Genomic DNA, 23130 nt, shown 5'->3' on the forward strand with positions numbered 1-23130 from the left:
ACCCAGTTCTCAAGTGCCCATGGTGGCACACTGTCTATAACGTACATAATGGCTATGGAAAACTCTAGTAATATGTTGCATGGTGCAAAGTTGAGACTCGACAAGGCAAGTGTAGATGTTGACATGGCCATCAATGTACTTAGACAAGGCTAAGAAGGATAAGTTATGCCAGGTTTGTTAATGCTTTGGCACTTCATGCACAACGCTTTGGGAATGCATTCATAATGCTTTTGGCACTATTTGTGTCTGCTTTTGTTTGTGCTTTGCATGTTCTTTAAAATTTCTCTAGATGTGCTTTGTAACTGCTTTGGGAGTGCTTTGCATGTGTTTTGGCAGTGCTTTGTGACTACATTGTTACTGCATGGCTCTACATTTGACTGCTTTCTCACTTCTTTCTACTTGCTTTCTGACATCCTATCAATTCGGAAAACAGGCAAGGAAACCAATTCCTAGACATGTTCAAGAGAGTAAGAGGCCATTGGAATTAATTCACTCTGATGTGTGGACTACTAAAGCTGCATCTATTGGAGGCTGTCATTATTTTGTCACTTTTATTGATGACTACACCAGAAAAGTTTGGTGTATTTTATGAAAAAGAAAAGTGAAGTGTTTGGGCATTTCAAAGATTTTAAAGCTATGGTTGAGAAAGAAACAGGCCTGCAATTAAAATGCCTAAGGTCAGATGGAGGGGGAGAGTACCTCTCAAATGAGTTTGCAAGGTTCCTATAGAAGCATGACATAAAGCAGCAATATTCATGCAATCATACCCCACAGCAAAATGGACTTGCAGAAAGGAAAAACAGGCATATTGGAGAGGTATCTTGGGCCATGCTTTAGCACTACCAGATTATTATTGGGATGAAGCAGTTGCTACAGCAGTTTACATAATGAAGAGGACTCCCACTGTAGCAATACATGGCATGATGCCAGAGGAGATGTATACTGGTAGGAAAATAGATATTTCTCATTTGAAAATTTTTGGTTGCATTGCCTACGTTCATGTGCCAGATGAGTTGAGGTCCAAGTTGGATCCAAAAGCTGAGAAGTGCATCTTTATTGGTTATTCTCTACAGCAGAAAGGGTATAGATGCTATAACCCTTCTACTCGTAAGTTTACAGTGAGTAGAGATGTTGTTTTTGATGAGATGAGTAGCTGGTATAAACCAACAAATGTGATTAATGATGTAGATGCACAAAATGGTAATGCTGCATAGAATTCATAGCAGCAATCACAAAATATTAGTGGACCTACAATGTCCTCTAGCAGTGGTTCACATACTTCGCCATGGATAGGGAGAATGAGATCAAGAGAATCTTTTCAAAGCAATGTAGATAGTGGTATGCAGCTATCATGAAAAGGAAAAGAGAAGGTAGATCAGCCCATGTTTGATGTGAATGCAGGTCACTTTTATGTGGATGGTGAATCCAATGGCTCAGAACAGAGCATTGATGATGAGTTGGGTATTCCTTCTATTGTTACACTTGGAGTAGGGAAGACCAGGGATGTTTTGAGAGCACCTAGAAGTGAGCGTATTTTGTGCAGGTCTACTAGAGCTAGGTATCCTATGGATAGGCTGAAATATGATGGATTTATAGCCATTCACTATGCCTATATGGTCAAAGTGATACAGGAACCAGAACCCACTTCTTTTGAGCAAGCCATGGGAAAAGAAAAATGGGAGAAAGCCATGGATGAAGAAATGGATTCCTTGGAAGCAAATGCTACATGGGAATTGGTGCCTTTGCCTAAAGACAAGAATGCAATTGGCTGTAAGTGGGTTTATAAGGTGAAGCACAATGCAGATGGTTCTGTGAAGAGATACAAGGCAAGATTAGTTGTCAAGGGGTATGCATAGACATATGGCATTGATTATGAAGAAACATTCAGTCCGGTTGCAAGGATGGCAACCGTAAGAGCAGTCATTGCTATGGTTGCATCAAAGGGATGGTCTTTCCATCAGATGGATGTAAAGAATGCCTTCTTGCATGGTGATTTGCAAGAAGAGGTCTTTATGGAGCAGCCACTAGGTTATGTTCATGCTATTTATCCTGAGTTTGTTTGCAGGTTGAAGAAAGCCTTGTATGGCTTGATGCAAGCACCTAGAGCATGGTCTAACAAGATAGGACAATATCTTGTCACTATTGGCTTTCAGATTTCCAAGGCAGATTTCTCACTTTATGTGAGAAAAATAGAGAAAGGTATTATGGTGCTTGTCATTTATGTTGATGATTTGATCATCACAGGTGATAGTGATGAAGATATCCTTCATGTGAAAATGCTATTGAAGCAGAAGTTTGAGATGAAGGATTTGGGAGAGCTGCATTATTTCTTGGGCATTGAGGTGATTAGATCACCAAGTGGGATACGGCTCTTGCAGAGGAAGTATGGATTGGAGATGCTGTCCAAATATGGGATGACAGGCTATAATCCTATTTCAGTTCCTTTGGAGCAGAATGTGAAGCTGAGCGCAGATGCAGGTGAGCTTCTGGAAGACCCTACTATGTACAGATGCATAGTAGGAAGTTTGATTTATATGACTATTACTAGGCCAGATTTGAGCTATGTTGTTGGATTGGTAAGTCAGTTTATGCAAGCTCCAAGGAAACCGCATTTGGATGCGGCTAGATGCATACTCAGGTATGTGAAGTCCACATTGTAGTATGGACTATTTTATGAGGCTGGGGTTCAGATACAGTTGCATGGATACACTGATGGTGATTGGGCTGGTAGTATTTCTGATAGACGATCTACCAGTGGATATGTGTTCTCTTTTGGGAGTGTTGCAGTCACTTGGAGTAGCAAGAAACAGCCTACAGTTGCCTTGTCGAGCATAGAGGCTGAGTATAGGGGTGCAGCAATGGCTGCATGTGAGGTAGCTTGGTTGCATAAGCTACTTTATGATATGCATCAGATGGGCCAGTTGTCATTTATTGTGACAACATGAGTTGTATACACTTGGCAAATAATCCAGTCTATCATGCTAGAACAAAGCACATTGAGGTGCATTATCACTATGTGCAGGAGAAGGCTTTACTAGGTCTTATTGATCTAGTTTATGTCAGCACAGAGGACCAGGTAGCTGACATATTCACGAAGGCATTGGGCATAGAGAAGCTGCACAATTTCAGAGATTTGCTTGGTGTGCAGGAATTTGGATTGAGCTCGAGGGGGAGTGTTGAGATATCGAGCTCCACTTGTGATATGCCAGGGTGACCGTTGTGCATTTATGTCACCGACTTGTTAGCTGCAGATGTGGTTGGTACACCGCCCTTGGATGATAGCTATCCTTATGTACTCTAGTTTGTGGCTCAGTTAGTACACCACCTTAGTTAGCTGAGTTTGGTTTGAGACCCACATATAGGGTTCTTCTATTTCTTTGTACTAGAGTTCTTTTGGCTTTCACAACTAAGAAGAGGAAAACTGTTTTCAGCCTCCACCTTTGTGTGTATTCCCCCATTGTGTATGTGAGAAAGCTGCAAGTGAGACTCCTTCCTTCTCTTCCATTGTCTTCACAGGTCCTTTATCCTTCCTTTCATGTTTCCTCATTGCCTTACCTACGGCTTTGGCTTGTATCCTTGTGATGAATTTTAAGGGTATTGTGGCCACCTGGCCTTGTTTGATACTGAGCAAGCTAAGGCTGGTGCTCTTAGGCAGGGTGATTGGAGTTGTCGACCTTCTCAAGGGACAGTCCTTAAACAAATGCTCAATCCCACACCCCACATGCAAGGGTGTAGAGCCGGTTGTGGGAGGAGTGGCTTGGGTAAGATCCCTATAGGGGCAGCCCTTCAAGAAATGTGACCACGCTAACACTTGAAGTATGACACTGGCGGGGTCAAAGTACCTTTGTAGGGGCACTCACTTTCCTTGTGTGGGCCCAGGCAAGTATAGCATTGGATCGGTGGACTTTGGGCAATAGAGTTTAGGTCCCTAGCCCTTGAGTTCAAGGGAGTGGTCTAGAACATGGGGACTTGCTGATCCTCTTGTAGGAGGTAGTGACTTAGGGTGCTCACTCATATCCAAGCCCTTGGGACCATTGGTCTCCTTCTTGATCGTCTCCACATTGAAAGACTTGAATCATAGTGATACTTCTGATGGACTCAGGGTTTTATCCGAGTTAGCCTTGTCCATCATATTATCACTTATATGGATATCCACCTTGGTGCATCGGTTGAAGGAGGTAGGATTCATAACCATCAGGTGGCCATGCAGCTTTGGGTCTACCAATCCGATGAGAAAATGGGGCAACAATCATTTGTTGCTCATCCGCTCACATGGCTTGCAATGGGAATTGAGGTGCTTGATTCTAGCTATGTAATCCCAAAGGGATTCCTTGTCATTCTTCTTCACCTCATATAATTGGATAATTGGGCTCCATATATGTCCGCTGAGGGAAAACCCCACAATCAATGCTTTTCTTAGCGTCTCCTAGTTGACTTTTTCTTTCAAGGTGAGAGCCCTATACCATTGGCATGCTTTGCCATCCAAGATGAGACTAAGTGCATTAGCCATTTCTAAATCTCCAAGAGCTCCAAAGGCTTCACATATCTGCTCAAATCGCTCCATGTGGGAGATTGGGTCTCCTTCCCCAAGGAATTTGGTCATTAGCTTGGAGATGGCTATGGGTCTCCGCTCCTTGAGGGATTCATGATCTATGCAAGAAACAATGGTGATGGGTGGAGGTGGTGTGGCCCCCCTTCCTAGGGCATTCACCAGGATGCGCATTGCCTCATTTGTTAGCACTGTTTGGGCAGTTGATGGAGGCAGTGCCATTGTGGGCCTAACAGGATGTAGGGGTGGCTAGCCTTGGTAGTGGAATCCATAGAGTTGCTAGAATTGGCATTGGGATGAATGAGCCAAGGCCTACATTCATTAGAGCAACATGTATGGGTGGAAATGGTCAAACTCCAGGAGGGGGTGGGTCATGGGGCATTGTCATGGAGGTTCCATGCAATGGGCAATAGGGTGGACCTTGTGAAAAAATATGAAGAGGGGAGAGGAGAAGAGTGGAGATGAGGAGAGAGGGCACAACTAGAGAGCACACCAAAACTAACTAATTGTACACTAGATTTAGTTGAAAATGTAGAATATATACAAACCCATTTAGGGTTAGGGTTAGGGCATCTAACCCTTTCCTTTATAGCACTCTATTGGGTTAGTGCTATGCACATATGATCACATGATGGTGCTATGCACACGTGATCACAGATGTAGAGCGTGAACTCTCAACACCTTCCCTCAAGATCAACATCATGAAGTAGGCCTTCCCTCAAGATGATGATTCTGGGGAATCAAAGAAGGACTGAACATTACATTCCATCACCCCCCTTTAATGGGAATGTCCTTCCTCTGTGTCAAACCAAGAGCTAGTCGATGTTTCTCGAATAGCTCTTTACCAAGTGGTTTGATAAAGATGTCTGCAACATTCTCCTTGCTATCACAATGCTGCAGTGTGATGTCACCAAGTAACACTCTTTCTCTGATGAAGTGCTCTCTGACATCAATGTGCTTTGTCCTGGAGTGATATACTAGATTCTCGGCCAATGCTTGAGCCGATTGATTATCACAGTATATTGTTGTTGTTTTTGAGTCATCAAAGTGATCTGTTTCTGACAATAGTCTTCTGAGACATATAGCCTTACATGCACATGTAGTGAGTGCCCTATATTTTGCTTTAGTCGAAGACAAAGAAACAGTTGGTTGTTTGTTTGACAACCATGATATAGCACCTTGACCAAGGAAAAATGCATATCACTGTGGTGTCAATCTCTTGGTGTCATGATCTTCGGCATAGTCACTATCACAGTATCCATGCAACCATGGATGACTTCCTCTGTATTCTATCCCAAACTATCTTGTACCTCTGATGTATCTCAAGACTCTTTTGGCTGCATTCAAATGAGACTGTTTTGGATTTGCCATAAACTATGCTAGTGAGCTTAGTGCATAACAAATATCTAGCCATGTGATAATCAGATATATAAGAGATCCAATGAGTTTCCTATAATACCTGTCATTGACTGTAGGCTTTTTTGAATCTTTAGTAAGTTTCAAACTCTACTCCATGGGAGTGGCTGCAATCTTGCAATCTGCCATATGAAACTTCTTCAGGAGATTATCGCCATACTTGAGTTGACTCATAAATGTGCTATCTGAATCTCTCCAAAACTCAATTCCAAGACAATAGTGCATAAGTCCAAGATCTTTCATGTCGAACTCTGCAGATAAGTCTTGTTTTAGTTTTCTAATGAAGCTATCCTTGCTTCCCATCACAATCATATCATCTACATACAAAAGTGCAATAGTAATGTCTTCCCCTTGAACTTTGTAGTAGAGAGCATGATCTGCATTGGACTTCATGTAACCCAGATCAGCAAAAGACCTGTCAATTCTACTATACCAACTTTTGGGAGCTTGCTTTAAGCCATAGAGACTTTTCTTGAGATGGCAAACCTTATTCTCCTTTCTTGGTTCAACATAACCTACTGGTTGTTGCATGTAGACTTTCTCATCTAGATAACCATTGAGAAATGCATTCTTGACATCGAGCTAATACACATTCCATCTGCTAAGTGTCGCTAGTCATATCAAGAACCGTATGGAACGAGCATAAGTCTCATCATAATCTTGACCATATTGCTGTGCAAATCCTTTTGCAACTAGTCTGGCTTTGTATCTTTGAATACTTCCATCTAGATTGTACTTCACTTTGTATACCCATTTGTTTGCTATGGCCTTCTTTCTTGGTGGAAGGTCGCATAATTCCCAAGTATTATTCTTATACAAAGCATCCATTTCTTCATTCATAGCAGTTTGCCATTTTGGCTTGTCTATTGCATCTTTGAAGTACACTGGCTCTTCTATAGCCATGATGGTAGTCATAAGAGCATAGTTGGTGGTTTTAACCTGAAGTGCTTTGCCTTTCTCAGCATATGTCAATCTGGTTGGAGGTATGCTTTCCCTAGTAGACCGTCTGAGCTGCTGTGGCTCTGCTTAGGGAGGTGTGATTTTTTGGTGAGCTTTTTGTCATGAGCTTTTTTTCAATTTTCATGAATATTGTAAGCTTTTCATTCACCTGAGAGAGAGAGAGGGGGAGGGGGGGTTTCATGGAGTGGGGTGGGTGGAAAGTTTGGGTTACGGTTGCAGTTAAGAGGAGAGAGGGGGGGGAGGGGAGATAAAATAAAAGGGGAGGGATGGTCGCATGGGTAAAGTGGCATGGAGAAGGGAGGGGAGGGGAGTTGGAACATATATTTGTTATTATAGTTAGAGGGGGAACTTATAAGGTATGCAAAGAGGAGTGCAAGGAGGAGAGAGAGGATGAGGAATGTGAAACTTATGTTCATCTACTAAATGTAAAGGGGAAGGGAGAGCATATGGGAAATTTGTTCATTTTCAAAGTGTATAATTTGATAGATTTGACCTCATATTTGGATTCCTCGTCGAATTCCGGTCATTTTGAGTACCAACATGACCAGGTCAGAAGTTTCAAATTATACACTTTTAAAATGAACATATCTCCCATAGTTCCTCCCTTCTACTTTGAATATGGACATATCTTCCATAATTTTTTGCCTCCTACTGCCACTCATATCCGCCCCCCCTTGTGCATAGTATACACTCTTCCACCCCTTCCACATGCTATGAAAATGAACATATCCTATATCCTCTCCCCCTCTTTCTAACCTCCCCAGCTTTCTTATAATCAAAACATGTATGGATTTCTAAAAAAAGCTCGCAAAAACAAAGGAAATGGTAAAAAAGCTCACATTAAAAAGCTCGCCAAAAGATTTTTCCCTGCTTGGGGTGTTACCAACAATTCTTGCTCTTCTTCATCAACCTATTTTGTAGATGACGGTGAAGTCGATGCTTCCATCTTCTGTGTATTTGAGGTTTTCCATTTTGATTCCTCATTAAAGATTACATATTTGGAGATAATGACCTTACGGTTGATGGGATCATACAATTTGTATGCTTTTCTTTCTTCACTGTAGCCAACCATGATGCATTTGTGTGACTTCACATCCAATTTCTTGCGATGATCATCATGTATGTGAGCATATGCTATGCATTAAAATATGCGGAGATGCCCTATGTGTGGCTTGTGTCTAGTGAATGCTTCATAAGGAGTCATACCTTGTATCAGTTCGGTAGGAAGCCGATCAAGCAAATAGTTTGTAGTGGCTATTGCTTCTACCCAATATTGATTCGAAAGATGCTTCTCACTAAGATTTCTCTAGCACTATCTGCTAAAGTCCCATTCTTCCTTTCAGCTCTTGCATTTTACTGAGGAGTATCTGCACAAGTGAATTGTCTTCAAATGCTGTGACTTCTGCAAAAGTTCATGAATGTTGAAGACATGTATTCACCTCTACTATCTGATATCATGACTTTGATCTTTCTGCTTGTCTGGTTTTCTACCATGGCTTTGAATTCTTGAAATCAAGAAAACACTTTAGATTTCTCTTTCATAAAATAGACCCAACAATATTTGCTGTATTCGTCGATGAAGGTCAAGTAGTAAAGTGAACCATTGATGCTGCGGGGCTGGGCATAACCCCATACATCTGTATGAATCAAATCAAGAATACCTCATGAACGAGAGGTACTTTTGCTAAAGTTGGTTCGCTTTTGTTTGTTGAAAAAGCATGCTTCGCAAACTTTTCCAAGAAACTGTAGCTTAGGAATCCCGATTGCCATATTTTGATTCCTGAGATCTAACAAATACTTGAAATTGACATGACCATATCTCTTGTGCCATTTTGTAGATAGTGGCATCTGTTGCGGTTGAGCTGACATGGCATGTTTATCTTGTACTATAGCTAGCATTCTGTATAATCGTCGTACTTTGACACCTTTTGCTTAGCTGACATCTTCTAGATTTATTTCTTAAAGTGCATTCATCTCCATCGAAGATGACTCGTTAGTTATGTTCTGTCATTTGACCTACTGACAAGAGGTTCTTGCTGAGCTTTGAAACATAGAGTACATCCTTCACCAATCGTTTCGTACCAATGAAATTGTTCATACGGATAACACCTATCCCTTGAACTCCATTTGATGTATTATCTACTGTGTAGATGACATTTTTTTGACCTTCTAATGGTTTCATCTATGTGAATCATTCTTGATGATTTGTCATGTGAGATGATGCACCACTGTCGATGTACCAAGGATCTTATTCTGCTTGGTCGACTTGATAGCTAAAATCCTCTTTTGGATTGAAATCAGTGTCTAGGTACACTGTCTAGGTACACTATATCAGTTTGCTGCATTTTCTCACTTACAGGAAACATATTCCCATGTTCATTTGCAAAATGACTTTGACTATAATGTCCATCACGATGATTTCCTTTGCTGCAAAAATTCCCTCAATTACTGTTGGATTAACTGCCTTGGTTTTATTGCTTCTTGTGGGAATCTCTTTCATAGTGTCCAAACTTGTGACAATAGTTGCACTAAATGTTTGACACATTGGTGGATGCATTCCCTCGTCCTTGAAATCTTCCTCGGTTGGAATGATTTCCTCTTTGCTGATTCTGATGTTCCTAAGGATGATGTTGATGCTAATGCTAACTTTGCTAATTTTGTTTCTATGATGACCACTTCGCTACTAGTATGATCTACCTCTGCCTCTGCTTCTGTCTGAAGCTGTGAATGCCTAATCATTAAAATGACCTTTGCGTGCTTGAATGGCGTGAGTCATGAGTTCACCAAGTAGGATTGACTGGATTTCTTCTAGTGTCGGTATTTGTTGTTGGATGGCAATACTCTAGACTAGATTCTCATATCCCTCTCTTAGTCCATTCAGGATTACTTGAACCATTTCTATGGGATTCATAGTCTCTCCTACTGTTGCAAGTTGATTGGTGTAGTCTTTTATCCAGAGTACATAAGAATGATCGGTTTCGTTGCTGTTGCAAAAACTCTGGTTGATTTGGTTTCTCAGTGTGAGAATCCTGGAAGTGTTCTTGGACTTGTAGAGAGCTGCAAACATATCCCATGCTTCTTTCAATGTCTTGATTGTGTTGAGCTGTCCTAGCATGACATCTTGCACATTCTGCTTGATCAGATTATATGTGTTCTTGTCTTTCTTATCCCATTCTACCTGAGCTCGTGCAATGGCAAGATCTGCTACAGGTGTGAAAACTGTTTGTGTAGCTGTAGATCCCATTGTTGGTGCTGTGCCAACAGGTGGAGTAGAGCTACTGGTGGTTGGATCGTCCAATGGTCTAGGTGTAGATCCATTGACATACTCCCATTTGTCCTGAAGTACAAGAATGTTCTCCATTATGTATTTCCATGTACCGTAATTGGAGTTGTCTAGCTTAGCAAATGCCTCCAAATTGAGGTTGCTAGTCATAGACATGGTGCAAGAAATGTAAAAGTGTCATGAAAAATCTCTATATGAATCAACTGCAAAACACTGATTGTCCCAAGTGAAATCTGAACTCTCGGTGAAGATAGAACTCCAATATATAAAATCTGAATTGTGTTACAAGGCTTGTGGCAAATGATGTTGGGAATAGCCAAGAGGCTATACAAGGCTGAAATGATGTGCACAATGCCGTGAAATAGCCAAATAGGCTTTACAATAATGGCATATGTGTGTGAAATCAAATCATGTGTATCTGCCCAGTGAACAATCAACAATGCCTTTGAACAACTCTGAAGTCTGCTCACAGAACTGATGAACATCAGGTTTCAGGTAATGTGATGATGTTAGACCGTATGTGAGCATATGGACTGACTCCGAGTAGGTACTAGTTGGGAATTTTGGGCATGGCTTAGATCGACAACTTGGGGGGATTCAAAGCATCTCCTCTATGGAAATCTGGTCTACTCTGATCTAGACCTATACCAACTGTCGATCGATGAAAGAATAGCAAATAATTCCGTTTCTTTTGTTCTTTTTAAGTGTTGGGTCAGATGCGTCGATGTAGAGGCGAATGTGCATGTAGGAAGTGGATTTGTTGGTGAGGCTCAAAAGTGAGTCATACTTGTGCCAAAATTGCAAGTGATGTGAAGAGCATGTAAAGCATGAAAAAACAAGTGACTTTCCTTTTTGGAGCACCCTCAAATTCTTCCTGGATCAAGAGATACGACTTGATCTAGGTGGAGGGGCAAAAGGAGTGCAAATGTGCTCAATGATGATGTGCCACTATGGGTCACATGCAGTGATAACGCGGCACTATGCCTAGCAAGAGGTGTGCCTGTGAAGCAGTGTGCTGAGGTGGCACCTGTGTTCACATGAAGTGCCTGTGGAGCATTGTGTGTGCTTGTAGAAGGTCAATGTGCCATGTGGCATTGATGAGGTGGTAGTTGATTGTTGATTGGTCAAAGTGATGATGTGGCACTTTGACTTTGACTTGCTAACCTGGCAACAAAGGTGGCACTACTGAGGTGGCATAGATGATGATGTTAGTAGATGATGTGGCTATGCTGACGTGGTAGCTGAGCTCGCAATGATGATGTGGCAGTTGAGGTGGCAGCCAATGATAGCTGGCAAATGAGGCTGATGATGTGGCATGTACACATGTCAAGATAAGGTGATGCTGATGTGGCATGTGCCATGTGTCCCTGTTGTGGATAAGGCTACCATGTGGGAGTCTGTTGATCACACCTTGGTTAGGTGAACCGTAGCTAAACCTTACCTAGGTTGACTTAACCAACCTTATCCAACCCTTTGAGCTATGGGTGTGGTTGTGGTGAGGATGAGGGAGATGCGATGTGCCTCTATGTGGGCAGCCAGAATCTTATAGATTCTGTCTTCTTTTGGATATCCATCGATTGAGTCATAGTGTGCGACGTGAGCTAGAGCGCTAGCTCTAGCTGGAGTTCATTGAGGCACTGGAGGTGCAAGAGCTCGGAGCTTTGGTCATAGAAGAGGCTATGGCCGACGTTGTCTTCTGATGGCTAGGAGAATCGAGGTCATCGTTTGGCAAGGCACGTTTGCAAGGCAGGTCGTTTGGAGAGCGGCCCATTGTCGGAGGAACTTTGGTTGAGTGTTGGCTTTGGAGAGCAGGTTGCTGAGCTCGTCGATGGGCTACAGGTCATTAGAGATGGAGGAGCTATGCCGCTTGATGCTTGTTGCTGTATGGGTGCCTTGGAACATCGGGTACCATAGAGCTTTGGAGTTTGTAAGCTTGGGAAGGCGCTGATGTTTGTTGACTTGAGCCGAGAGCTCATAGCGTTGAATGTAGAAGGTTCTTTGAGCGATGGAGTTAGCCACGATATCATAGAAGAGTTGCCTAAGCATACCCATTGGCGTAGCTATTGCAGAGGCTCTCGTAGGACGCGCTTGGTCGAGGCTCTTTAGAGCTTGGCTACGGGACTAGTCATGTGAGGTTGGTTGCCTTCTTTGACACGGGTCTGAGGAGGCCTTTTACTTAAGTAGTTAAAGGTGTTGCCCACACGGTTGGAGTTGCAGAAGCTTGCATGGCATTGTAGAAGCATCGAGCGATGTTTGCTTTGTGGCCTTAGAAGTGGATGGCCAATGTTGTCTTGGGAAGAGCTGTGTAGGAGCAGCCTAGTTGTGTAGGCAATTGTATGTGCAGGTGTAGCTGGTTGGCTGAGGGCCTATTGAAAAGACTCAAAGGAACCTTGTATTCCGTTGCTTTGCATAGGAGGTTAGGCTATTGTAGTCCAGGGATGAAGTAGACAAGGAGTTGTTTGAGCTCATCTTAAAACTCTCCCTCTCTCTCACAGAGGTCTCTCACACAGAGCTCCGCCGTCTTGAGTTATGTTGCACAGAGAGCTCTCCCTCTCTCTCTCTCTCAAAGTCTCACAGAGATCTCTCCCTCTCTCTCAGAGGTCTCTCACACACTTAATGAAATCCCTCAATGATCTCTCTCTCTCTCTCTCTCTCTCTCTCTCTCTCTCTCTCTCTCTCTCTCTGTGTGTCTCTCAGCAATGAATCGAAAGAACTCTCTCTCACACAAAAGGATAGTGGATGGAAATGTATGAGATTCATGAAAATCTCAACGAAAATTTTCTCTCACTCTACGGAAGTGAATGGAACACTCAATCTCTCTCGATATCTCTCACACTCTCAAGGATCGCAATGCCTCAGTGGAAGGCAAGGGAGCTCTAATACCATGACAAAATATGAAGAGGGGAGACGAGAAGAGTGGAGATGAGGAGAGAGGGCACAGCTAGAGAGCACACCACAAATGACTAACTGTACACTAGATTTAGTTGAAAATGCAGAATATATACAACCCATTTAGGGTATTAACCCTTTCCTTTATAGCACTCTATTGGGTAAGTGCTATGCACATATGATCACATGATGGTGCTATGCACATGTGATCACATGATGTTGAGCATGAACTTTCAACACCTTGTGGGGCCACATAGTTGGTGAAGGTTGGTGGCACAAGGATGGTTGAGGGTTCATAAGATGCCCCTCCTTGATAGCCTCTCACATCTCCTCGGCTAGGGTATTGTCCTAGGATGTCCCTCATCCATGGGTCTTCATCATCCATGTGTTCCCATTGAGGGTTCCTTGCAAAGGAGGAGGGTCTTGGGTCCACAAATGTGGTTTCAATCCTCCCTGTCTACATTTTAGGAGTTGTTTGTTGGTTGACCTTCCCTTCCCACTGACATGTCGGCGAAGGGGTTCTCCATGTCTATCAACTCTATGCAGCCTAAACGTCCAAACATGTTGGAGAATGTACCTCTTTACCTGAATGCTACAGAAGGAGCAACCGAGTTGGGAGAGGCCATACTAGTGAAGGGGGCTTCAGAAGCCCTTGGACCCGAGGGGTCTTGCATCACCTTGTCCAAGCTCTCCGTCTCGTCAGAGCTAGATGTATCCTCCTATCGGGGTCCTATTATGGAGTGGGAGCTAGGAATTGAGCTTCTGGATTAGACTGACTAGGGCAAAAGGGGCTGAGCATAGCTCAAAGCACTGTCTTCAGGCATGAGATCCTTGGACAAAATTCTTCTGGATCGCAAGTGCATGTATGAGACCTCTAATAGGGCACACTCAGGCTAAACTGTTATTCTTTAATTTTTTTTGTACTACCCCAGAGATATCCCCATGGTCATAGGGATAGCACTATGGCAACAGTCGTAGGGATAGCTTAACGCACCAGTCGATGGGAGACCAATATAACAACGGGCGGCAGAATAGTGCCTTAAGTGCTGGTCGGTGGGATAGGTAGTGCCATGTAGGATGTAGGTGGTATCCCCATGGTCGTAGGGATGAGCTAAGACAATGGTCAGAGGGATAACAGGGTCGGTGTTTTTGTGCTAGCGGGATGATATACTACCTAGTCTACCTATTCAATGCAAAAAAGTTGAAAGAAAAACAAATTTTGAGTGCCAAAACAAAATATTTCTTGAGGGGTGACTGTTAACACACAAAACAACTTTGAAATTTAGCTTGATTCTTCATTCTTGGTTGTTTTTTGTGAGATTTGACAACATACACACCTTAGCAATCTAAGAAATTGCCTTCCTATCATCTCAAAACTCAAACAAACCTAAAAAACAAGCTTCTTAAGCTAAAAAATGTCTACAACATGAAATGAAAGTTTTTCATCTCTTTTCCTTCCAAATCACACTTCCTTCCTTGTTCCTCAACTAAAACTCCACTAACAAAGCTCATAGTTAAGCTTGAAGCCTTGTGCAATGGGTAGATTATGAAAGAAAGCAAGTGCAAATGCAAAATCATACCTCCATGCCCTAGCAACAGTGCCAAAAATGTGTAGCCTTGATGGTGACTCATGTGTCGTGGGATGTTGAAGGGATGCCATTGGATCCTCCACTCCAAGCTACTTCCTTGTGAGAGCAATGCAAGCATAAGCCGTCCACTTATGTCATGCAAGTGGCTTCCGAATTGTCGTAGTGTGTTTCCATGAGAGAAAGAGGGAAAGGGGAGAGGGAAGAAGAGAGGGGAGAAGGGAGGGAGAAGAAGAAGGGGAAGAGAGGGTGAAGGGAGATGGAGTGGCAAATACAAAGGCACTAAGAAGGAGACAAGATAATACCCAAAGACACTCTTGAAAGAAAAGAGGGAGCTTGTATTCCAAACTTGTGCATACACAACAATGAAGAACAAAGTCAACCATTTGGCCTTTTATACAAGTCACCTTTTGAAGGGAGGGCCAACCCTTTTCCTTTTACCACTATCCCTTTCTTTACATTAAAAGGGTCTTGGCCCATGGGGTGCTAAGGCATATTTTCTATCCTTTCCATCGCTCCCCTATTGTTCCATTCCTTGTGTTGGAAATAGCACTTGTGTTAACCATATTAGAGTGCTAAATGGCTCTTGTGTTAGCCTCGAGCCTCCGAGGCCAAAAATATTTGGGGCTCAAACCCCTTGTATGAGGCTCAAAACTTGGAGTGGCTAGGCGGATCTTGGGCTACTTGCGGCTTGACCCCCATGAGGCACATAACCACACTTAACCACATTTTGTGGCAATTTGCAACTGGAATCTACAACCAGTGATTGTTTGGGTCCTTGGGGCTCAAACTCCCTAAGCTTGTGCTGTCCTCCTTCCATGGATGCAACCGTTGAAGTAAATCATGAAGCCTAATCACCTCTAATCACGTTTACCCTACATTCAGCGAGTGTACTCCATGGATGTCAACAAAATGCGTCAATGTTTTTTGTCTTGCCTTAGGGTCTAGAATGAACCTTTAAAAAGCTAGCATTTTCGGTAGTAGGAACCCGCCGCCTCACTTCTTGGTTAGTAAAGGCTACAGAGAAATAAAAAAATGAGAAGTCTACAGACTCTTAAGCATCCCCATGGGATTTGGATGCTCAATGAAGGACATATGGGATTGGGTGATTGATCGACTCAAAGACAAGATAAACAGATGGCAAAGTCTCCAATCGACGCTAGCCATAAGGAAATTTGTATTAAACCACTACATCTATCCTTTTGTTTATCTCCAGTTGGGCTCCTATAGGAAAGAATTTGATTCAAATCAATAGAATTTTTAGATCTTTTCTATGGGGAGGTGATGTAGACCATCATAAGGTTTCCAAGGTAAAGTGGATTTTCTGCACGATGCCAAAAGAATTATGAGGTCTAGAGATTGTAGATGTGGGAAAATTCTCTGCTAGATTTATGGGGCAATGGATCTTAAAAGTGTTGAAAGATCCAGACTCAACTTGGGCCACACTGATACTTAGAAATATTAGCAGAGTCAAGCTTTGCGGGTGCAAACACTGGCAACACGTCCCAGTGGGTACTGTTCTTTTTGATAGAGAAGAATGTGTCACAAAAGGATCAGATCTTTGGAAGGGTATGTGGGTAGCTTGGGAATCAATGAGACATTACATTAGATGGAAGGGGTTCTCAAGGAAGACTGGCACCTTCTACATGAAGGATTCAATTTGGTTTTCTTTGATCTGGCCATACACAATATTACGAGATGAGACTATCAAAGATGCTATGAGACTCAACAAAAAAGGAATCCGTGTTTGGGAGGACATGTGGAATAGAGAGAAAGGGGATTGGCTAGATAACACAACACTGACGATCAGGTTTTGACTTAATAGATTTGATTTGTTGTTGCTATAGGAGAGACAGAGGCTGTGGACCAGGAACTCTCATCTGTGGATGGGCAGAACACTACACCAGAGAATTTAGATGGGTAGGTTAAAATCAACTACCCCCAGTCCCTATCTGGGTTGAAGGCCAAGAGGAACTGATCAAAAAGCTTAATTTGAAATGGTGCAAGAGAGATTCAGAAGTTGTGTGGACTAGAATATTTTCAAAAGTCTAGAATAAGGGCATCCCAGAGAGAGACATGCTTACTTGCTTTGGCTAATTCTCCATCAAGGAGTCTGGACAACCAAGAAAGCTTTAAGAATTGGACAAGGAGATGGATTTTGCCAATGGTCCTACAAAGAGCTTGAAGACATTCCTCACCTCTTCCTCAACTATAGCTCTTCTAGATCTCTGTGGGATACTGTGTACAAACAACTCCTTTTTTCCATTCAATTACAAGTATCTATTTCTAGGGGACACCTCGAGTAGAGCCTCATCAAACTGGAATGTCTTTTGTAGCTCTATGATTTGGAACATTTGGGTTCAAAGGTGCAATAAACTCTTTAACAATGTTCATGTGGACGTTAATGAGATTTTGGTGAATTTATGGATGAACACAGGAACAAGGAGATAACCTCTAGAAGATCAAACAACTCCATCTATAGGTGCAAGAGTACTTCAAGAAGGAGGAAAAGTTGTCTAAAGATGAAGCTACACTACTGGCATAGGCGCAATCCATGGTGGACAAGGAGACACCAGAGGATGAGGTGCCTAATCGCATGCTCCAACAACAACTTCAAGCAGCCGCCTCCGAGACACCCACAAATAATTTGCCCCCCCATCCCTCCATCTCCTCTCAAATTCTCCCCATTGGTTCCGCCTCCTCTCCTATTCCAAATCCACCTAGTTTTTTTAGTGTATAGTCGCCCTGTATAGTCGCCCTCTGCACCCCTCCCCCCCACAAAAACTTGCAATCGTGTATCCCCACCCTCTTCTAAGCAAACTTTCAAAAGATTGGTGCCTAGGTTCGACCCATCAAGCACCACTTACAAGCTTCTACATGAAGAGATGATTTGTATTTCTAAACGTAGAACAAAGAACACTGGCCCCCATCCTTTCATCCTGAGTACAATTGTTCTCAAGGTTACGTCACACTGCATGTCAAAAGAGGAGCCTTTGGAAGAGGAAACTTGATTTTTTTTTAATGCTTAGTGTTCCATCATACTTCTATTCTATAGGTTTACCGCTTCGGGTTTTTTTGATACACTGTTCCTGCGTTTGCAATAGTTTCCCTAATGGTTTTGTTAGCTACAGTATTTCATCTAGCATGCTATAGCCTTTTAGTACTCAGACAATGCTTTGTGATATCTTGTTAAGTATACCCTCCATTGTATTTCCCAGGGGTATGTTCAGAGAAGCTGTATAACTTGACAATTTGGTATTATTAATATAAAACCTCATTTTTGGAAAAAAAAGTAATTCAATTCTCCACTTCATAATATTCCGCCTCAAGGTGCAAGACCATATGCCCACATTAAAGTGTTCTAGAAGAACGTGAAGAAACTCTATGCATCCATTCCGTAGCAATATCAGAGCGGTGCATGGAGCATGGGAGAGAGCGATGCATGGAGCATGTGTGAGGGAGAGAGGGCTATGGCACACCTAGCTAGGGCATGATGCCTAAATTTGAAACCCACCCAACCCCCTTCTCCTCACAAAATTTAATCTCCCCTTACCCTTTACCCCCCTTCAAAAATTAAACTCCCCTTACTGCCTTACCCTCTAAAATTACATCCACCCCAAATTCTTCCCTCCCTAGGAACCCTATGAAATTTTCTCCCCCACTTAAATTTGACCCCCCCTCTTTTGAATTTTTACCCCCGTAAAAGTTTTACCACTCCCATAAAAATTTAGTTTCCATTACATTTTGAATTTAGGTTTCCATCTTCCCCCTTTTTTTTAAGTTTGACCATTCACATATTATAATTTTTTGAAATTTTTGGTCGGACGTAATTTAGATCCATTGTTTTAATTTAACGCTTCTAATTTAGGTTGTACGTTTTTGATTACACATTGGTCAAATCCACATGATCAAATTGATCGAAGGTCTAAGCCAAAATGAGTAGAAATGGTTTCCTATGTTTTCAAATTGACCTAAGGTCGATTTGCAACATGATGCAAGAGATTTGAGGAAGGCACACAACCCCCACACCCCAACATAGACACAAACACACATGCCATTGATTCAAAATTGATCTTGGGTCAACTTCATAGCTCAAAGGACATGGTGATGAAAATGTACACCTCATATGCATGAGCCTGCACACACATTTAGAATTGAGAATATGTGCTCTAGCTCTTCTCCCTTCTTTTCTCCCTTTTCTTCTTCTTCTGTGCTCCCACTCCTAGCTGGGCTGAACTCCATGGCTGAGACTAGGGGGTTAGATTCTAGCTTGGAGTCGCCGTCAAGCTGATCTTACTCAAGAATAACTTTAGGAGCTCCCCCCTTTCCGTTTCTCACATTCAAGAAAAGTTCTGCTAGGCTGCTTCTCCAAAGTGGTTTAGTTACAGACAAAGAATCAAGCATAACTTTTCGAGGTTTACTCGGATTACTTCAATGTAAAAGAAAATTTTGTTCCTTAGAAGCTAAGCTACAGATTTTTCTTCTAGGTTAAAGTCAGATTCTATTTCATTTGCACAATATTAGCATTGCAAATAAGGGGGGTATTGGCAGTCTGTCATTTTTTCAATGAGTGATAGAGAAACCAAAAAGAAGCCTTCCTATGCTGCAACAATAGCATCATCTTTGCCCAATACTAGGCAGAATGAAGTCATCCTCCTTCAACAGTAGGTTAACATTCTCAAGAAGGAGAATATGAGGAGAATATGGAGCTAAAAGACAGGTTCCAAAAGCTAGAAGAGAGAGTGAAAAGTGTTGAGCTCAAACTCAACAATCCTATCCCTAATGTAGTTTTAGATGAGGAGCTAGTCTCTACTAAGAGTGAAGAGTTACACAAGATGCTTAAGGGAGAGATTCAAGAGAATTTTAAAGGAGAAATAAAGAGCTGTTTAGGTACATTGGTCCAAAAGGAAGTAAAGGAGCAAGATGAAAGATAGCTCAACTCAAAGAAAATAAGGATTGGAGGCCTACCTGAGACAATTGGAATGTAGTAGAAGATAGTGGGAGTGAGACCTTCGAAAAACTTAGCACATATCTACCAGGAATTGAGTGGGGAGATGTAGAATTTGACATTGGACATGAAGGAGCTCACACAATTCTCACTTTTGGAACAAGAGAGGAAAGAATACAGATCCTTAGACAAATCTAACAAGTTGAAAGGACTTCCAGTGTGGATTGCAGAGGAACTTACAAAAACTCAGCTAAAGAGTAAAGCCTCAGAGCTTGCAAAGGTGAAGATGGCTAGAAAGGAAGGCAAATGGGTTGTCTACCGAGATGGCAAGGCATTGATCAAAGACTTCAAAGCAAAACCAATAGACCGTCAGTCTATAGCTAATGTATGATCTTCATTTGCTCTCCCTTTTCTATTTTGGTTGGTTTCTCAGATGTACTGGTGGAACCCGTTGTAATTGGAACTTTATGTGATTATCAGTCTCTTGAGACATATTATAAAAACTACTACTTTTTTTTGCCCAAAAACAAAAGAATTGAGAATATGTGGTGAAGACAATAATGGAACCAAAGATTGCAAATTGACCTTGGGTTGATTTCAAAACTTTGACCATGTGATATTCACACATACATGTGTGCACAGAAACATACACGTATAAAATTAAGGATACGTAGTGATGACAACCATGGGACTAAAGATTGCAAATCGACCTTAGGTCGATTTTGAAAATGAAAATGTGCAATCTTCCTAGATGACACACTAGTGCACACTCAATTTTTATTGGCTGGAGTTTTGCTTGTTTTATTTATTCAAATTGAGCTAAGGTTGATTTCCAATGATGTGAAGAGCAATCGGAAAGGCACACAGCCCCCACACTCTGACCTAGACACACACATAGCAAGGGATTGCAAATCAACCTCGAGTCAATTTTAAATCGGGAAGGATGTGGTAATGAGAATAACATCACTTCTCAAATCGACCCAAGGTCCGTTTGCAATATCTTAGAAGGTAAATCCTAGCCATTGTGTTCAACGACATGTGATTTCATTTCTCAAATCGACCTGAGGTCAATTTTTGGTGTGTGTGGAGGTGCCTTGGAGTGTGTTTGTGTAAAATCCATGAAGTGCGAATCAACCCAAGGTCGATTTAGGGACTTAAAAAAATTTTGAATGAATGTGTTTGTGTGTGCATGAGTGAATACCAAACCGAACAAGGGTCAATTTGCAAAGCATGACCATTGTGTTCAACACCCTACTTTTCAAATCTACCTGAGGTCAATTTTATAGTTTGTATGGGTGTGTCTTAGGATCCATGTGTGTGTGTCTGGTTGATGGCTAAGAATGTGTTTGTGTATGTGTGTGTGTACTATGTGAGTAATCTTCAAATCGAACTAGGGTTGATCTGCAAAGTTTTGCACCCGCGTGAGAGACATCGATCACCAACATCCATGAAGTGCAAATTGACTTGATGTCCATTTGGAAACTCAAAACATCTTCAAAAGGTGTTTGTGTGTGTGAGTGATCATCAAAATCAACCTAGGGTTGATTTGCAAAGCTTTCCAATTTTGTTTGAAACCCAACTTCTCATTTTTGTGTTTGACCTAAGGTCCATTTTTGTGTTTTAGTTGAGAAAGTGACACCACCTTCAAGTCTGTGGGCATGCACATACTAAGGTCCAGTTTTGTATCTTAGAATGTGTGTGCGTGTTTTAAAAATAGAAACCTATTAACAACATGACACACGATGCTCAGATAAAGGTGGATAAAAACATTTTTTATTATTATATGGATGCTCATAACATATGAGTACAACTGGTACAAAACATTGTACTAGTTGGATAAAACCTTTTTATATTATTATATGGATGCACATAATATATGAGTACAACTAGTACAAAACAATGTCGAATCCATCCAGTAGCCTAGATTCTGAGGTCGGGGTCCACTTACCTCTGTGTGTGTGTGTGTGTGTGTGTGTGTGTGTATGTGCGTGTGTGTGAGAGAGAGAGAGAGAGAGAGAGAGAGAGAGAGAGAGAGATCACCAACATCCATGAAGTGCAGTGTTTACATCATATATGCTAGCATGTTCTAGGGAGTGGTGAGGGACACCTCCCCCCTAAAAATTTGACCCAAACAGAGAGAAAGAGAGAGAGAGAGAGAGAGAGAGAGAGAGAGAGAGAGAGAGAGAGAGAGAGAGAGAGAGAGAGAGAGAGAGAATAACCACTATATAAATTTGGGTATTGTCATTTATAGGCATGGCACAATATGAACTAGATTGCAAAGTTTCTCTACTAAAGGATGGATTGAAGGTAGCAAAAGGGATAATTATTTCAGTTGATCCAAATGGTTCTTGCCACTTTCAATCCTTAGGCCATGGGCATGCACATACTAAGATCCATTTTTGGATCCTAGAATGTGTGTATGTGTGTGTGTGTGTGTGTGTAAGAGTGAGAGAGAGAGAGAGAGAGAGAGAGAGAGAGATCACCGGCATCCATGAAGTGCAGTGTTTACATCATATGTGCTAGCATGTTCTAGTGGTGAGGGACACATCCCCCCTAAAAATTTGACACAGAGAGAGAGAGAGAGAGAGAGAGAGAGAGATTTTAAAAATAACCATTATATGAATCTGGGTATTGTCATTTATAGGCATGGTACAATATGAAATAGATTGCAAAGTTCCTCTACTGAAGGATGGATTGAGGATAGCAGAAGGGACACTTATTTCACTTGATCCAAATGGTTCTCACAACTTTCAATTGTTAGGAAATGTTGTGATATTAGCTTTTATTGATGTATGTTGTACAACCTTTGATGTTGAGATTCCGTACCCTAACATGGGTGCATCCCATGTCATTGAGGCACTTGGTAGTATTGTGCGTTGGCACTGTAATGCCATGCAATGCTTATCAGAGGCAACCTCGAGCAATATTAATAGCACACATATACCAAAGGTTGTACTTGAGCAAGTGACACCACCTTCAGGTTTGTGGGCATGCACATACTTTCATTATAAAGGATTGGATTATGTATAAACTATTTCTTATTACAAGTGGATAGCTTCAATGGCTGAATTTTTTAATCATTTCTCTTGTTTAAGAGCCTATGCTAGGACATGCTTGTAACATGATACTAGAGGAAGGGCATATGCAAAGTAGAGATGACTGGGTGGGGATAAAAGTATTGTGGTCACAGCATTCGGAAACAAAGTTAGGGGAGGGTCATTCACTTCTTGTCCATCCATATGAAGCAATTGATTTTAAAGAGTTAGGGGATGATCACCTGGGGATAGCCACTTCTCAAGTGTTTATGCAAGATGGTGCTAGTAATCAGTCTATAGAGGATGGGTCTTTAGGTGAATTTGCTAAAATGGCCAATTGAACAACTTACATTGGAGGATGGGAGTAGGTTGTTGCTAAGAGAACCTTCTGAAAATGAGGACAATATTGCACAATTTTTCCTTCTATTGATGACTTACATGGGGCAAACATCAAATGTCTAAAA

This window comes from Dipteris shenzhenensis, chromosome 4 (genome assembly GCF_047967505.1).
Source record: "Dipteris shenzhenensis isolate YYH24624 ecotype China chromosome 4, Dip_SZ_1.0, whole genome shotgun sequence".
NCBI lineage: Eukaryota > Viridiplantae > Streptophyta > Polypodiopsida > Gleicheniales > Dipteridaceae > Dipteris > Dipteris shenzhenensis.